Raw genomic sequence first — 16332 nt, 5'->3', positions numbered from 1 at the left:
TGCAAAAATGATCGAGATATTTACTGATTTTTTTTAAACATTATACTTAATTTTTAGAACATAAATTATAAAGTTTAGAACATATGTAACATTATTTAGAACATTGTCCTTAACATTTTAAAACATGGATTACAAAAAATATAGAGGAATTAAATAAATAAGAAATTGAAGCATGTTTTTGGATTTTTTCCTATTAATAATTCATTATTATGCACATTTCTTTTTTTTATTAATAATTTATTATTATGCATGCACATTTAATCGATATTAATAAGTGCATGTGTCAAATATTAAACAATAAAAGCTACAAGGACAATGGTATATTAAGCAGCGCGCGACATAATGCACAAGAAAAACATAACGTATGTTCTAAACTTTATAGTTTGTGTTCTAAAAATTAAGTATAATGTTCTAAAAAAATCAGGTGGATATCTGGATCATTTTTGCATTTGTTCTATAATATAATTTATAACTCATGTTTGAAAAAACATAACGCATGTTCTAAAAAAACATAACGTATGTTCTAAAAAATATGTCGTACGTTCTAAACTTCATAGTTCGTGTTTTAAAAGTTAAAATATATGTTATAACGTATGTTTAAAAAATCTATTTTCTTATATAAATAAAATATTAATATGAAATTTTATTAAAATATATAATATATTTTTATTTAAAAAATATAGTATTGGATTTTTTTAGCATCAGATGCACTTAATAATATATAAATAAAAGAGTTGTATAATGAACAAACTAAAGCAAGTGTATTTTTATTTAAAAAATATAGTATTGGAATTTTTTAGCATAAAAAACACTTAATAATATATAAATAAAAGAATTGTATAATGAACAAACTAATGCAAGTGTATTTATATTTAAAAAAATATAGTATTGGATTTTTTTTAGCATCAGATGCACTTAATAGTATATAAATAAAGGAATTGTGTAATGAACAAATTGAAGCAAGTGTCCCAGCGGTAGATGATGCGTGCACTTCACTCCATTTATGCCCTAGTCCTAGGTTCAAATCCCTCCACCCTAATTTTCTTATTTAATCTTTAATGAAAGGTACCAAAACTACGTCGTTTCATCTTGTTTTCATCTAACAAATTGTTCTCACTTGATCATTCCTCTATATATATATATATAAAACTACGTAGTTTTGAGTCTAGAAATTAAACAAAAAACGATGCTTCCATGGGGGTTTGAACCTTGGACCATTTATTTACACTCCAAATTACTTACCACTGAACCAATTACTTTTCTTATGTAATATCTGCCGCGCTGATTAATATACCATCGCACTGTAGCTTTCATTGTTTAATATTTGACGCATGCACTTATTAATATTGATTAAATATGCATAATAATGAATTATTAATAGAAAAAAAAAGAAATGTGCATAATAATGAATTATTAATAGAAAAAAATTTGCATAATAATGAATTATTAATAGAAAAAATTCAAGAACATACTCCAATTTCTTATTTATTTAATTCCTTTATATTTTGTAATTTATGTTATATAAGAAAATATATTTTTTTAAACATACGTTATAACATATAATTTAACTTTTTTTTTGAAACAACATATATTTTAACTTTTAAAACGCGAACTATGAAGTTTAGAACGTACGACATATTTTTTAGAACATACGTTATGTTTTTTAGAACATGTGTTATGTTTTTTCGAACATGAGTTATAAATTATATTTTTGGAAAAAATGAAAAAATGATCCAAATATCTACTGATTTTTTTAGAACACTATACTTAATTTTTGGAACACAAACTACAAACTTTAGAACATGCGTTATGTTTTTTAGAACATGTGTTATGTTTTTTCGAACATGAGTTATAAATTATATTTTTGGAACAAATGTAAAAACAATCCAGATATCTACTGATTTTTTTAGAACATTATACTTAATTTTTGGAGCACAAACTATAAACTTTAGAACATACGTTATGTTATTTAGAATATGAGTTATAAATTATATTATAGAACAAATGCAAAAATGGTCCATATATTTACTGTTTTTTTAAATAACAATTGTTTTTCTTATCCATTATGGAGCGCGCTGATTAATATACCATTATCCATATAGCTTCTGTTGTTTAATATTAGACATATGCACTTATTAAATATCGATTAAATGTGCATAATAATAAATTATTAATAGAAAAAAAAGAAATGTGCATAATAACGAATTATTAATAGAACAAAAAAATCCAAAAACATGCTCCAATTTTTTATTTATTTAATTCCTCTATATTTTTTTGTAATATTCCTCTATATTTTTTGTAATTTATATTTTTAAATGTTAAGGACGATGTTCTAAATAATGTTACATAATTCTAAACTTTATAATTTATGTTCTCCAAATTAAGTATAATGTTTAAAAAAATCAGTAAATATCTCGATCATTTTTGCATTTGTTCTATAATATAATTTATAACTCATGTTCGAAAAAACGTAACGCATGTTCTAAAAAACATAACACATGTTCTAAAGTTTATAGTTTATGTTCCGAAAATTAAGTATAGTGTTTTAAAAAAATCAGTAGATATCTGGATCATTTTTTCATTTGTTCTATAATATAATTTATAACTCATGTTCGAAAAAACATAACACATGTTCTAAAAAAACATGACGTATGTTCTAAAAAATATATCGTACGTTCTAAACTTTATAGTTCGTGTTTGTTCTATAATATAATTTATAACTCATGTTCGAAAAAACATAACGTATATTTTCTTATATAACATAAATTACAAAAATATAGAGGAATTAAATAAAAAATTAGAGTATGTTCTTGTATTTTTTTCTATTAATAATTCATTATTATGCATATTTCTTTTTTTTTTCTATTAATAATTCATTATTATGCATATTTAATCGATATTAATAAGTGCATGCGTCAAATATTAAACAATAGGCAAAAAGCATCCTGAGGCCCCTGATCTTTCATTATTTGGTGTATTAAGCCCTCGATCTTTTATTTAGACACATTGAGCCCCTGATCTTTCATTGTTTTGTGCATTAAACCCTCGATCTTTCATTTAAATACATTAAGCCCTTGATCTTTCATATATGGGTTTATTAGGCCCTTCCATAAATCAATTCACATATGAGTGTATTAAGGGCCTGTTTGGTTCAACTAAGAGTGTTCAAAGATCGGTTCAGTCTGAAAACTAAACCGAACCGAAATAACCGAATACCGAATAACACCTAAAATAAAAACGAATCTAACCGATTTTCTTTAGACACTACAGCAACAACAAACAGCTTACTACAACCGCAAACAGCTTTTATGATAAAATATTAGATTATATCGGTTCGGTTTTTCAATTTGTTTTCGGTCTTAAATATTAGATTATATCGGTAATATCGATCAGTTCAGTTTTTATGATAAAATGACTGAATTAATCAAACTGACGGAATTTAAGATTCATTAAATTTAGTAATCATTATAAGCTATATTAATTATCTGATTTTTTTAAGCAATTATCTGATTATTAACATTCATAAGATAAACACCTGTTTAATTATACTGTTGTACTAAAACAATTAATATTTTATGATAATATTACAATATTAATTATCTTATTAGTTTAGTTATCAATTATCAATTTATCATTAAATTAGTTATCTATTAACCCTTTCAAAAAAAAACCTATCTATTATCAATTTATTATAATGTTAGGATATTATCAATTTACTATAATTGTTACGTATTAATTGATATACTGTAAGTAAATACTTTAAAAAACGTCAATACTTTAAAAAACATACTATAAGTAATTACCTTTAAATATTTAATCATATTCATAAATTTAGTGGTACGGTTATTTAAGTTTAGGATCATGAAATTTTAATGTACATATTTTAAATATAATATAAACTAGTAACAATTAATTAATAATTACCAAATTGAACCGAACCGAAATCGGTTCGGTTTCTTAATATAAATCGGTTAGGTTCGTTTTTATTTTAGGTGTTATTCGGTATTCGGTTATTTCGGTTCGGTTCGAACACTCCTAGTTGAACCAAATAGGTCCTTAATACACTCATATGTGAATTGATTTATGAAAGGGCCTAATACACCCATATATGAAAGATCAAGGGCTCAATGTGTCTAAATGAAAGATCGAGGGCTTAATACACCAAACAATGATAGATCAAGGGCTCAATGTGTCTAAATTAAAGATCGAGGGTTTAATACACCAAACAATGAAAGATCAGGGGGCTCAGGATGCTTTTTGCCTAAACAATATTCAGAACATCGTCCTTAACATTTTAAAACATAAATTACAAAAATATGGAGGAATTAAATAAATAAGAAATTAGAGCATGTTCTTGGATTTTTTTTCTATTAATAATTAATTATTATGCACGTTTCTTTTTTTTCTATTAATAATTCATTATAATGCACATTTAATCGATATTAATAAGTGCATGCGTCAAATATTAAACAATAGAAGCTAAAAGTGCAGTGGTATATTAATCAGCGCGCGACATAATACACAAGAAAAGTAATTAGCTTAGTGGTAAGAAATAAGGAGTGTAAATAAAGGATTCAAAGTTCAAATCCCCATGGCAGCATCATTTTTTGTTTAATTTTTAGACTCAAAACTACGTAGTTTTAAGTGGTTCTCACCTAAGCAAGTGTCCTCACCTAAAAAAAGGTTCTCACAAGAGCCCTCCTCTATATATATGGTTGTTTGAATACAACAAATATTTAATACATATATGTAACATTTGCTATAAAAAAAAATATGTGCAAAGCACGGGTCTAAAACTAGTTTAACACTAAAGTTTTAAATTTGATCAGGGTTGACTTGTCACAACCCGAACTCGATAATTGACATGACACGAACACAATACGAATTCGATAACCGCCACCTCTATCTATACTATTATCCACGTATGCCTTTTTATAAAATTGTATTTCCTAAATACCATTTTTGTTTTTTTTTTCTTCTACCATTTCTTCCCCTACTATTTTCTTCTTCTTATTCTTCAAACGTTGGTTCCTCTTCCTCTTCTTGGTCTTTATTTCCTTCGTCGTTTTTTTCTTGAAACATTTTAAATCTTTAATTCATTCGTGGTTTTTTTCTTGAAACATTTTAAATTAAAAATGGGTTAAGATGCAAAAATACCCCTATCATTTTGGGTCATGAGCAATTTTACCCCTAACATCTAAAATGGTGCAATTTTACCTCTAACGTTTCAAGCCAAGAGCAATTTTATCTCTAACGTTGATAAATTATGTCAATTTGAGAAATAATTCATCAAACCGTCTTCTCGGTCATGAATTTTGTTATCTATACTTCACACGTGCGTCATTTTATCAGTAACAAATCACAAACATATGTTTGGATGTGAAAAAAAAATAAAAAAAATATACTGTCTTTTTGTACGAATTAGGCAAAAAAAATCAAAAAATTCACCAAATGTATAAATATTAATCTTCAATTCTATTATTAAATTATAAAAAAACATGAAATCCTTTTTTTTATCACAAATTGTTATGCAATTGGTGCAAAATAAGGAACAAAAATATATGTGTTTTATAATAATGTCTGAAATTGATCTAATTTATCAATGTTAGGGATAAAATTGATATTTGCTTCCAACTTTAGGGGTAAAATTGCTCCTAACCCAAAACGTTAAGTGTATTTTTACACCTTAACCCTTTAAAAATTTATCAATGATGTATTCTAAAAAAATATACTTATTGTATGAATTACCAATAGATTTTTTTAGAAAAATCATAAAATTAAGGGTTAATTACAAATAACTACCATGTGGTTTGGCCGATTTACGATGTGGTACTTGTGGTACTTTTTTTTTTTGCATACACAATCCTGTGATTGTCACCGTTAACAAAATTGTGGTAAATGGATGGGAACCGTTAAGATGATGACGTGGCAGAAGGGTAATTTGGGGAAAATGATTTTTTTTTATTTTTTTATTTTTCTTTCTCTCTCCTTCTTCTTCTTCTTCTTCTTAAAGTCAAAATTTTTCTTTCCGAAATTGCCCCTACGATTTAGTAGAATTTTTGTCGTTTTCTTGATTTTACTAATGGTGACAACCTCAAGGTTGTGTTTGCAAAAAAAAAAACTATAGATACCACATCGCAAATCAGTCAAACCACATGGTACTTTTTTATAATTAACCCTAAAATTAAATATGATAAACACAAAAATAATATTTTTTTGGACTTGAGCAAATATTATGAATTTGTAAAAATAAATCATATGTTATAAATGTAAGGAATTCTCAAGATATATGAAAAGAGTTACAAAATACAAAAATATTTATAGTTGGACTGGATTGATGTGGTGTGGACTCTTATATTTTTTTGGAGAAATTTTATTTAATTATTTAATTAGTTTATTTTAGTGATTTAAACTATACATGTTATCTCTTAATCCGTTTTTATAACGTTTGAAAGAGTCTTTAATTGAGCCTGATTTTTCTCCATGTAATTCTCCCACTAATTAATATCTTGCATGTTTTGTTCTTCTCCCTTAATATAAGAAATAGAAAGCTGCATATATGATATATCTCTTTTTCTTCTTCCAAAAATTTGATTTTTTGAATTGAGCAACAAAAAAAATAAAATAAAATTATGAGTATAGATGCTTGAACAATTTTGAAACGTCCAATTCAGACTTGTATTTCACTAGGTTATTTTTATCTTATAGGCGACCGACTGACGGTTTGCTTACACAATCTCGAGGAAGTGTCGCCAACATCTCTCATTTGCAACTCATCTCATATTTTCTTTACTTCGATTTTTTCGTTTTTTTCTTACATTCGGTTTCACCAATTTTTATATGCATGTATTAAATAACAATATACATAAAGAATTCATGAACACCAATTATATATATGTTTTTGAAATTTTATTTTATATGTTTGTATATGTACTTACTACATAGAGGCCTACAATAGAGAGATTTCTTTGACAATGATATAAAAATAAACTATTGTATCTGTACTAAATTGATTAGTACAGTATTTGACTATTAATCACTTGAAATTCTTATAGAACTAATGGTAAATAGATTTCTTGAAAAATAATTTTAAAATAAACTATTACATATGTATTAAACTTATTGATATTTGACTATTAATCACATTCAATTATTATGGAATTCAGCCAAGTTACCTAATTTTTTTGTATTTTTTTTTTTTTTTTTTTTTTTTTTTTGCCTAATTTCAACCAATTCCAAATGAGATTAAATTGGTATGAAACTACATTTAAACATGTTTAAAATGTAATTTTATGAAACCTTGGAGTTTATATTTTGGAATACTTTTAATCAATTTCATTTTCTTCACCATTGTTCCTCTTTTCTGTTGGAAATTCTTGTTGTTCAAAGAAAGAAATTTCAAAAGAGCTAATTTTTTTGGTAAACTCATTTACTGCATGAATATTGACTTGTTATTGTGTAACCATTGCAATTTATATTCACCGTTTTAATTCCCTAACTTTCTTCGCATTTACTTTCTAACCGTTACAATTCCTTTCTCTTCCATATTCATTTGGTAATTGTAACATCAATTTGGATACACAACAAATTATTCTTAATGTTCATTTTCTCTAAACGAAAAATATAAAGTTATTGGTTTGGGCATATATTATGATCTCCATTCGTGGGTTGTGAGTGCACACAACACTCGAAGCTATGCTAATCCTAGAGGAAGATTACTTGATTTGTATTGCACTAGGGGGGTAGCGCGAAATTGTCGAAAGATTGCCTAGGGGCTCTCTGATAGTAGTTTGGTGAGTTGACTCAGCTGAGTTTCCAAACCTTTACAAAAGTTCTCCATGTTGCTAGACGCCCCTCCATGCTAAATACTAGCTTGAGAAGTTTATCTTCCATTTTTACCTCATGTCTAGGTCCATGATGTTTCTGCCCCGAAGATGGATGGTTTGGGGGCTGCTGAGGATGGGATTGAGTATGTTGTGGCGGTTGGAATCCGAGTGGTTCGGTATTTATCGAATTTTGAGTGTTGCTCCAAGCAAAGTTATGAGGATTTCTCCATCCCAAATTATAAGTGATGGAGTACGGGTTGTTCTGCTGCCTTATGAAGTTGGCAACCATTTAGCTTGATTCGTTGTTAACAGACAATCAATACTTATGTGGCTCATATGGCACATGTTACAGTCGACTGAGGTTGGTGGTTTTGATGCGGCTGTAGGCTACATTACTGCCATCAACTGATCTATCTTTTGCGTTGAGTGTCAATCTGTGGATTAGGATGAGTCTCTATAGCAAATATACTTTTTCTTGCTATAGGTTTATCCGCCTACCATTCGACTAGTTCTTTGACTAGCTCATATGCAGCAACCTCATCTCTCTTGAATAAATTTCCACCAGTCGCGGAATCTATTGTATATCAATTTGAAGATGACAGACCTCCATAGAAGAAGTCTATTTGCTGCCAATTTGGGTAACCATGGTGGGGCATTTTCTCAACAACTTCCCAAACCTTTTCCATGTTGTGAATATCGATTCTTGCTCAAATTGCTGAAACAAACTGATTTCATTGCATAGATAAGCAGTCTTTGATGGTGGGAAGTATCTGGATAGGAAATCTCACATCATGATCTCCTAACTAGTGATTGTGCCGGATCAAGTGAGTATAGCCATTCGGAAGCATCATCTCTAAGGGAGAAAGGGAAGAGATTCAGGCGTATGGCCTCCGGTGGTACACCGTTCTATTTGAAAGTTCCACAATAAAGAAGGAACTTGTTGAGATGAGTATTTGGGTCTTCATGGGACTCCCCATGGAACTGCCCTGAGTTTTGAAGCATATGTATCATTGGGGGTATGATCTCGAAAATGTTAGCATATATGGTAGGATCAACAATGCTAGATGTGATGGATGACTTTAAAGGCTTGAGAAGCTCAAGGATTGAAGGCAGCTCATTCATATCCTCTTGTTCTTCTTTAATCACGCGCCTCTCTCATCGAATCCTAAGAGTCTTTTCAATTTCTAAATCAAACGACAAAAGAAATAAACTTCTAGACCTACAGTGTATAAACAAAAGACAAAATTAAAAATCAAAATAAAAACAGAAAAAGATAAGGTTAGATTAACAAGAATTTGTAAGGATAAGTATCAAAATATACTAGTCACCAACAACAACACCAAAAACTTGATAGGGGTGAATCATATATATCAATTAAGAGCAAATAAACGCTATCATGTCAAGTAGTAAATGTTTCAAAGAATGGTATTGATCGCACAAAGACTAGTTTCAATTCTCTAACCATAATAGAGCTCTATGTTAGCTAAGGATTGAATTAAATGGAGTTTGGTTTGTCACTGAACTAATACTAAAACACAAAGAAAGAATATTTGATTTTCTTATGAATGAATGAAAGGCTAAGGTTTTAGATCCCCGTGTTAACTATTATGGATTAATTTGTGTATGTGTTGTATGTATCAAAGATAACTCGTGATGGTAGCTTCCCTAATTAAGATATTAATCACGACCTAGAACTATTAACTCTATTCTTAACACCCTTAGGCCGATTCTTGGTTAGGCAAAATCCCCAAATGTGCCAGGAAGCATTAATTACGTTGAAAGCTAAAACTAAGCCGTAACCTAGAGTACGAAGCCGCACTATCTTGTTAAGGTATATGAATAATTAAATTACTCGGCTGAATCGTTTACTTGATTAGGTTTCACAATTTAATCTCTCTTACTAATTACTTGATTAGGTTTCTTAGTTCGAGGTGAGTAATAGATTATTAACTAATTCTCTCATTATTTCTTACAACACAATATAAACACTCTTTAATGATCTATATTCGTTAAACACGGTTCACCTCCATCCTAACCAAAGGTGGATTAGCTCATGTTTGAGCTAAAACACATAGGAAGGGTAAGATGGAGTGATAATGTGTCACGTCCGTGTCTTAAAATTATTCAATATAGATTTTTAGAGTATTAATTATACTATTGATTTTAATTTAATATGTTTAGGTATAGATTAAATGTTTGGAGTATATTTCAAAAGAAATTATAAATTAAAATACTTTAATTGATATTTTTAATAATAATATATAATTAAATATTTTTAAGGATTATTACGTTTTTGTACAAAATATATATAGTTACATATATATTTTATAAGTTAAGTTATGTTGATGAATTAATAATAATAATAATAATAATAATTACCAAAAGTGGCAAATGTTAAGAAATTGAAATAGATAAATGACACTTGTTGAAAACGTGGCATGTTATTAAAAATTGGATTAAACACTTGTCAATTAGCCTAAGTTATGTATATATAAAGATGATATTTTGTATAATAAGGGGGATGCCTTTAGTTTTAACGGGGAAAAAAGAGAGAGGAGAAAAGACCCCATAATGTATTTTAGGCGATGAAATCGAGGTATGTCCGATTTCATACTGTTAGTTTCCGATAATCAGAATTTAATAGACGATTTTATACTGTTAGTTTTCGATAATCAGAATTTAATAGACGAATAATCAAAGGTTTCGGTTACGATCACGGTAAAAATAGTTGACGCTAGTTAATTATTGAATTGTCACGGTCTAAATCATTATATATTGAAAAATAATAATAATAGGAAGATGTTGAAACTAAAAATTTGTACAGATAGACTCGTAGCAGTATCACGAGTCTACTGAACCTTAAGTTGGAATTAACGATACCGTTTAGTGTTACACGTTACAATTTTGGCGACAAACATAAATAGTTTCATAAAAGTGTTTGGTTTAAAATTTAGTTGTATATAATAATTAAGTGAGTTTAATTTGTCGAATTAAAATAAGAAGGATTAATACTGATATTTGCCAATTAGAGTCGGTATAAAGTTAAATATAAAATTAGTACAATAATTTGAATATAAAGTTAGTTCAAACAGATTTAAAACAATATAACGAGTCCAACGATATATTCGGTCTAAATTAACTATACCGATTTAGTGTTATCCATAACTATTCCGGTGATAGATAAAAATAAGTCGTATAAAAGTATGTGGTTTAACATTTAGTTTTAAACTATTTACATAATATGTGGTTTTGAATATGTTTTATTAAATTGTTTAAGATATCTTGTTTAAAATATTTATGTACTTTTGATTTTAATTATTTGAAGAATAATTAGAATAATTATTTATTATCGTGGTATTTTGGAAATTCGGTCGAGATAACGAATTTGATGATTTTATACGAATTGTTTTTGGATTGAGAAAGTTGTTACGATTGCGGTTATTATTTTGGATTGAAGTCCAAATATGATTTTATGTTGTGATACTTTGAAAGAAAGATAAAATGGTTTTGTCCATCTAGGATTGCCCGGGGTAGGAGTTGTAAGTTGTAAGACCATACCTAAGGGCGGTATGGTCAGAGTGCACGGCTGGTAGTCCTAACGTTAGGCAAGGCGAGATATGAATGAGATATCTCGATTATTGATATGATTGATGTTATGATAAGCTACACGGGTGGAATTCAAGGATGGTTTGATAACATGTTTCTTTGATTACGAATTGGTTTGATAAAGCGGTTTATTCGATTTGATTCGTTTTGATAAAACGTTGTTCGATTTGATTAGTTTTGATAAAACGTTATTCGATAAAATGATTTATATATATATATATAAAAAGATTATAACAAAGTGAAATATCCAATTAAAGTATTAGCGTGTCATTCAACGTATCAATTAATTAAGAGAACTACCTAAAATAGGTAGAACTACGTGGCTTTGATTCCCGGTTTAAAGACTAAAATACGTTCGGGATACGTAGGAAGCTTGATAGAATTATCAAGTCCAAGCCAAATAATTAATAAAACTTTAGGTAGTACAAATAAATTTTTATCTATTAGAAAACAGATTCGTGTTTCAGACTGATAGCCGTTTGTTATCATATTTTTCCTTCATACCCGATGCCGTTTTGGGTCGGGTGTGACATAATAAGCTTATGTTTATCGAATCGGGTTGTTGATTCAAGAATATAGATGAATAAAGATGAGATGAATGAAATACTTGAATATAACAACGTAATAAGATCAATAGGGATGGAAGACAAACTGATGTTTACTTATTGATTAAAGGAAATAAAATACCTTAGATAAAAGTATCAAACCGAAATTATACTAAACTGGATGAAGAACGAAATTATAAAACGAACTAAAGCTAAACTGAATTATAGTAAATATAAGCTAAGACTAAATCTGAATGCTAATTACATGGACAAATTTGTAGTGTTTAAGGTCACCTCTCTAGTCTAATTAGGTCTTTTGGACTCTTTAGAGTCGGAATAGAGTGATTGAGATTGAGTCGGATCGGGACAATCGAAGTAAAACATGTTAGGAAAAGGTTTGCTGAATTATCGTAGCTTATCGAGAAGCATGGCCAGCTCACTGAGCAACCTCTATTTTTCGATGGTTCTTCCTAAGTTGACTCCACGTTGAGCACTCCTCGTCGAGTGGATGGTGTAGCTCGTCGAACGGCTGATCTAGCTCGCAGAGCTCATTGCTTCATTTTTCCTTTTGCTTCAATTCATGCCCGATTGTTTATGAAATAACTAAAAACACTTATTAGACACATAATAAGTAGAAGACACTATAAACTAGGGGTTTAAGGCTAGAAAAGCATATAATTGGGCTTAAATTATACTCTATATAATATGGCGATAACAGACACTACTAGGAGTAGATGCAATTTTTCATAAAGAATCTGAACATGCGTTAGGGATTCCTTATCTTTTTCGTCAATTTCTCATTCTATCATGTACTTTTTGCAGAATCTTAAGTTACAAAGTGTATATTGTTGGAAAAAAGTCATTTATACGGGTAAAATCATAGTTATTTGTAACAGACAAGACTGTTATAAATAAATTTGTAACAGACTTATATTCACTAATCTATTGTAAAGGGTTTTTACACATGATATATATATATAGTTTGTGTTTTTCTCAAGATGATATAGAAGAAAGCAAAGAAGGAGTTCTATTGAAGAAGAATAAGAGAATACAGAAAAAAGAAGTTATCTTCATAGTCAGTATATTACTCCTATTTATAACCGTTTGAGTCTAACGGATATATTTAATTGAAACTGACTAACATTCTAATTAACTGCTAACTTAACATTAACTGCTAACCTATGGTTAATAATAAACCTAGGTATGGTTAACACCCCTCCTCAAGCTGGGAATATGAACATCTAACACTCCTAATCGTCGAAGGAACGATGTTAACAATGGTGAATGTAAGGGTTTGGTGAAGCAATCAACAAGTTGATTTCTGTCGTGACAGGCAGTAAGTGAATTTTCCCAGATTGTACCTTATCTCAAATAAAATGACAGTCAATTTCGATATGTTTCGTCCGTTCATGAAGCACTTCGTTCTTTGCTATTTGTATTGCAGATAGATTATCACAGAACATCAAAGTTGGCTGAGGGTGTTGAACTCGTAAATCTTTCAATAAAAACAACAACCATTGTAGTTCACAAGATATTAAAGTCATCGCTCTATACTCCGCCTCTGAAGATGATCGACTAACAGTACTTTGTTTTTTTTATTTCCAGGTAATTAAACTGTCACCAAGAAAAACACAAAATCATGTAACCGACTTTCTTGTTTCTTTACAATTGGCCCAATCAGAGTCTGTAAATGCTTGAAGTTGAATCTTAGACTTCGCTGGAAAGAAAATTCCTTGGGCAGGATGTTGTTTCAAGTATCGTAGAACTCGGTGAACTGCTACCATATGCTGCTCCGTGGGCTTTTCTAAATGTTGTGAAAGTTGTTGAACAACAAACATTATATCTGGTCTTGTATTACATAGATATAACAATTTTTCGACCAATTTCCTGTACGCTGTTACATCTTCAAGCAACTTCGAATTTGAAAAATCAAAATTATCAACTGACATAGGTGTAGAACATGGCTTTGCCTCCAAAAAAACCAGTTTCAGCTAAAAGATCTAAAGTATACTTTCTTTGATAAACATGTATTCCTTCTTTTGTTCTTGCTATTTCTAAACCAAGGATAAATTTTAAAGTACCAAGATCCTTAATACTGAAACATTTATGCAAAAAAGTTTTAACTTCAGAAATATCAGAATCATTATTGCTAGCTAATATAACATCATCAACATACACCGTTAATGCAATAAAAATTGTTACCTTTTTTACGAACAAAAAGAGAAGGATATGCCTTTGATTTATCAAAACCAAAAGTTAAAAGGGCTTTAGTTAATTGGGAGTTCCACATTCTACTAGCTTGCTTAAGGCCATACAAAGATTTTTTTAAGCCTACAAACTGGATTAGGAATATCAGATTTAATGCCTTCGGGGAGTTTCATATAAATTTCTTCCCCTAAAGCACCATGTAAGAAAGCATTATTTATATCTAATTGTTCTAGTTTCCAATTGTGTATAGTAGCAAGAGCTAAAAGTAATCTTACAGTGGTTAATTTGGCTACAGGTGAAAAAGTTTCCAGAAAATCAATGCCTTCTCTCTATGTATAACCTTTGGCAACCAGCCTTGCTTTGAATCTCTCTATGGAACCATCACTTTTTCTTTTTATTTTGAAAAGCCACATGCACTTTACTTCTTTTTTACCTTCCGGCAAAGAGCAAATCTCCCATGTTTTATTGTCGTTTAATGCCTTAATTTCAGCATCCATGGCGGCTTGCCATTGAGGATATTGCGATGCTATTTTGTAACTAGTGGGCTCTGCCTGAATTGATAATGCTTTGTGATTGGAACATAAATTATCATAAGCAAGCACAGAAGACAAAGGATGATAAATAGATTTTTCAAGAACATTAGAAACCTGAGAAGTTTCGGCAAGTGCACAGTGATAATCCTTTAGATATCTAGGCTGATTTTGTTGTCTTGTAGACTTTCTAGTGTTAGTATTCACTTGTGTATGTTGTGCATTTTGTAGAACACTTTGTGATGTACCTAATTCAACATTATTATTTGGAGATGGTGGATGTAACATATTTTGCCTATTGAGAATATTTTGTGAACTTAGAGCAGTATTTATCATCACAAGCTTTGTCCTCACTAAAAGGATTAAAAACTTATTGTTTAGAGCTATAAGGATACACATCTTCATGAAATTTCACATTGCGGGAAATAACTATATCTCCTGTTCTCATGCTTAGAACTTTATTCCCTTTCTTTCCTAAATGGCAACATATGAAAATACCATGTTCTGCTCTAGGATCAAACTTAGTTCTATTCCTAGACAAAGTACTCACATAACATAAACACCCAAAGGAACGAAGTTCATTAAAATTAGGTCTATTTCCATATATAAGTTCACAAGGTGTTCTATTCTTAATCAACTTAGAAGGAATTCTATTAATCAAATAAACAGAATGAGCAACAAAATAATTCCAAAAAATAGTTGGTAAAAGAATTTGAAATTTTAAAGCTCTAGCTATATTAAGAATATGTTGATGTTTTCTCTCAACCAAACCATTTTGTTGGGGCGTTTCTACACAACTTGTCTGGTGTATAATACATTTTGATGCATAAAAAAGCAGGCAACTGAAACTCTGCACCATTATCTGTTCTAATAACTTTCACTTGCTTATTAAATTGTGTGTAAATCATTTCAACAAACCTTTCAACAAGCTTGGAAACCTCGGACTTGACTCTAATAAGAAATGCCCATGTAAACCTTGAATAACTATCTACAACAGTTAGAAAATATTTATAACCTTCCATTGAACTTGTTGTTGGCCCCCAAATATCCATATGAATGATATCAAAAGGTTCAGTAACAACTGTAGTACTAACAGGAAATGCCAATTTCTTTTGCTTAGATTGAGGACAAATGTGACAGACAAAAGAATCATCAATACAAAAATTATGTAAATACTTTTCCAAAACAGCAAGTCTATCATTAGAGATATGTCCAAAACGATAATGCCAAAGTCTATGATTACAATTTACACCAAGATTTTGAACATTATTATCGGAAGAAACGACATCAGCATTAATAGGAGAAATATCAACATTATTAGTAGCAACATGAAGAAAATTAACGGCACATTCAGCATCTGATATATCAAGATGATATAAACCATTTTTCACATTAGCTAATCCAATTATTTTCTTGGTCGCCAAATCCTGTATCAAACATTGTTTAGATAAGAAAATTAAACTATAATTCAATGAACTTGTTAGCCTGGACACAGAAATTAAATTGTACGAAAAATCAAGCATAAACAGAACATCATCATAAAATCTTGTGTAAACTTTACTGATCCAATACGAGTTGCCTTCAACTTCATATTATTAGGCAAAATAACAAACCAAT

This window comes from Euphorbia lathyris, chromosome 6 (assembly GCF_963576675.1).
Source record: "Euphorbia lathyris chromosome 6, ddEupLath1.1, whole genome shotgun sequence".
Classification (NCBI taxonomy): Eukaryota; Viridiplantae; Streptophyta; class Magnoliopsida; order Malpighiales; family Euphorbiaceae; genus Euphorbia; species Euphorbia lathyris.
Note: the sequence above shows the minus strand (reverse complement) of the source record.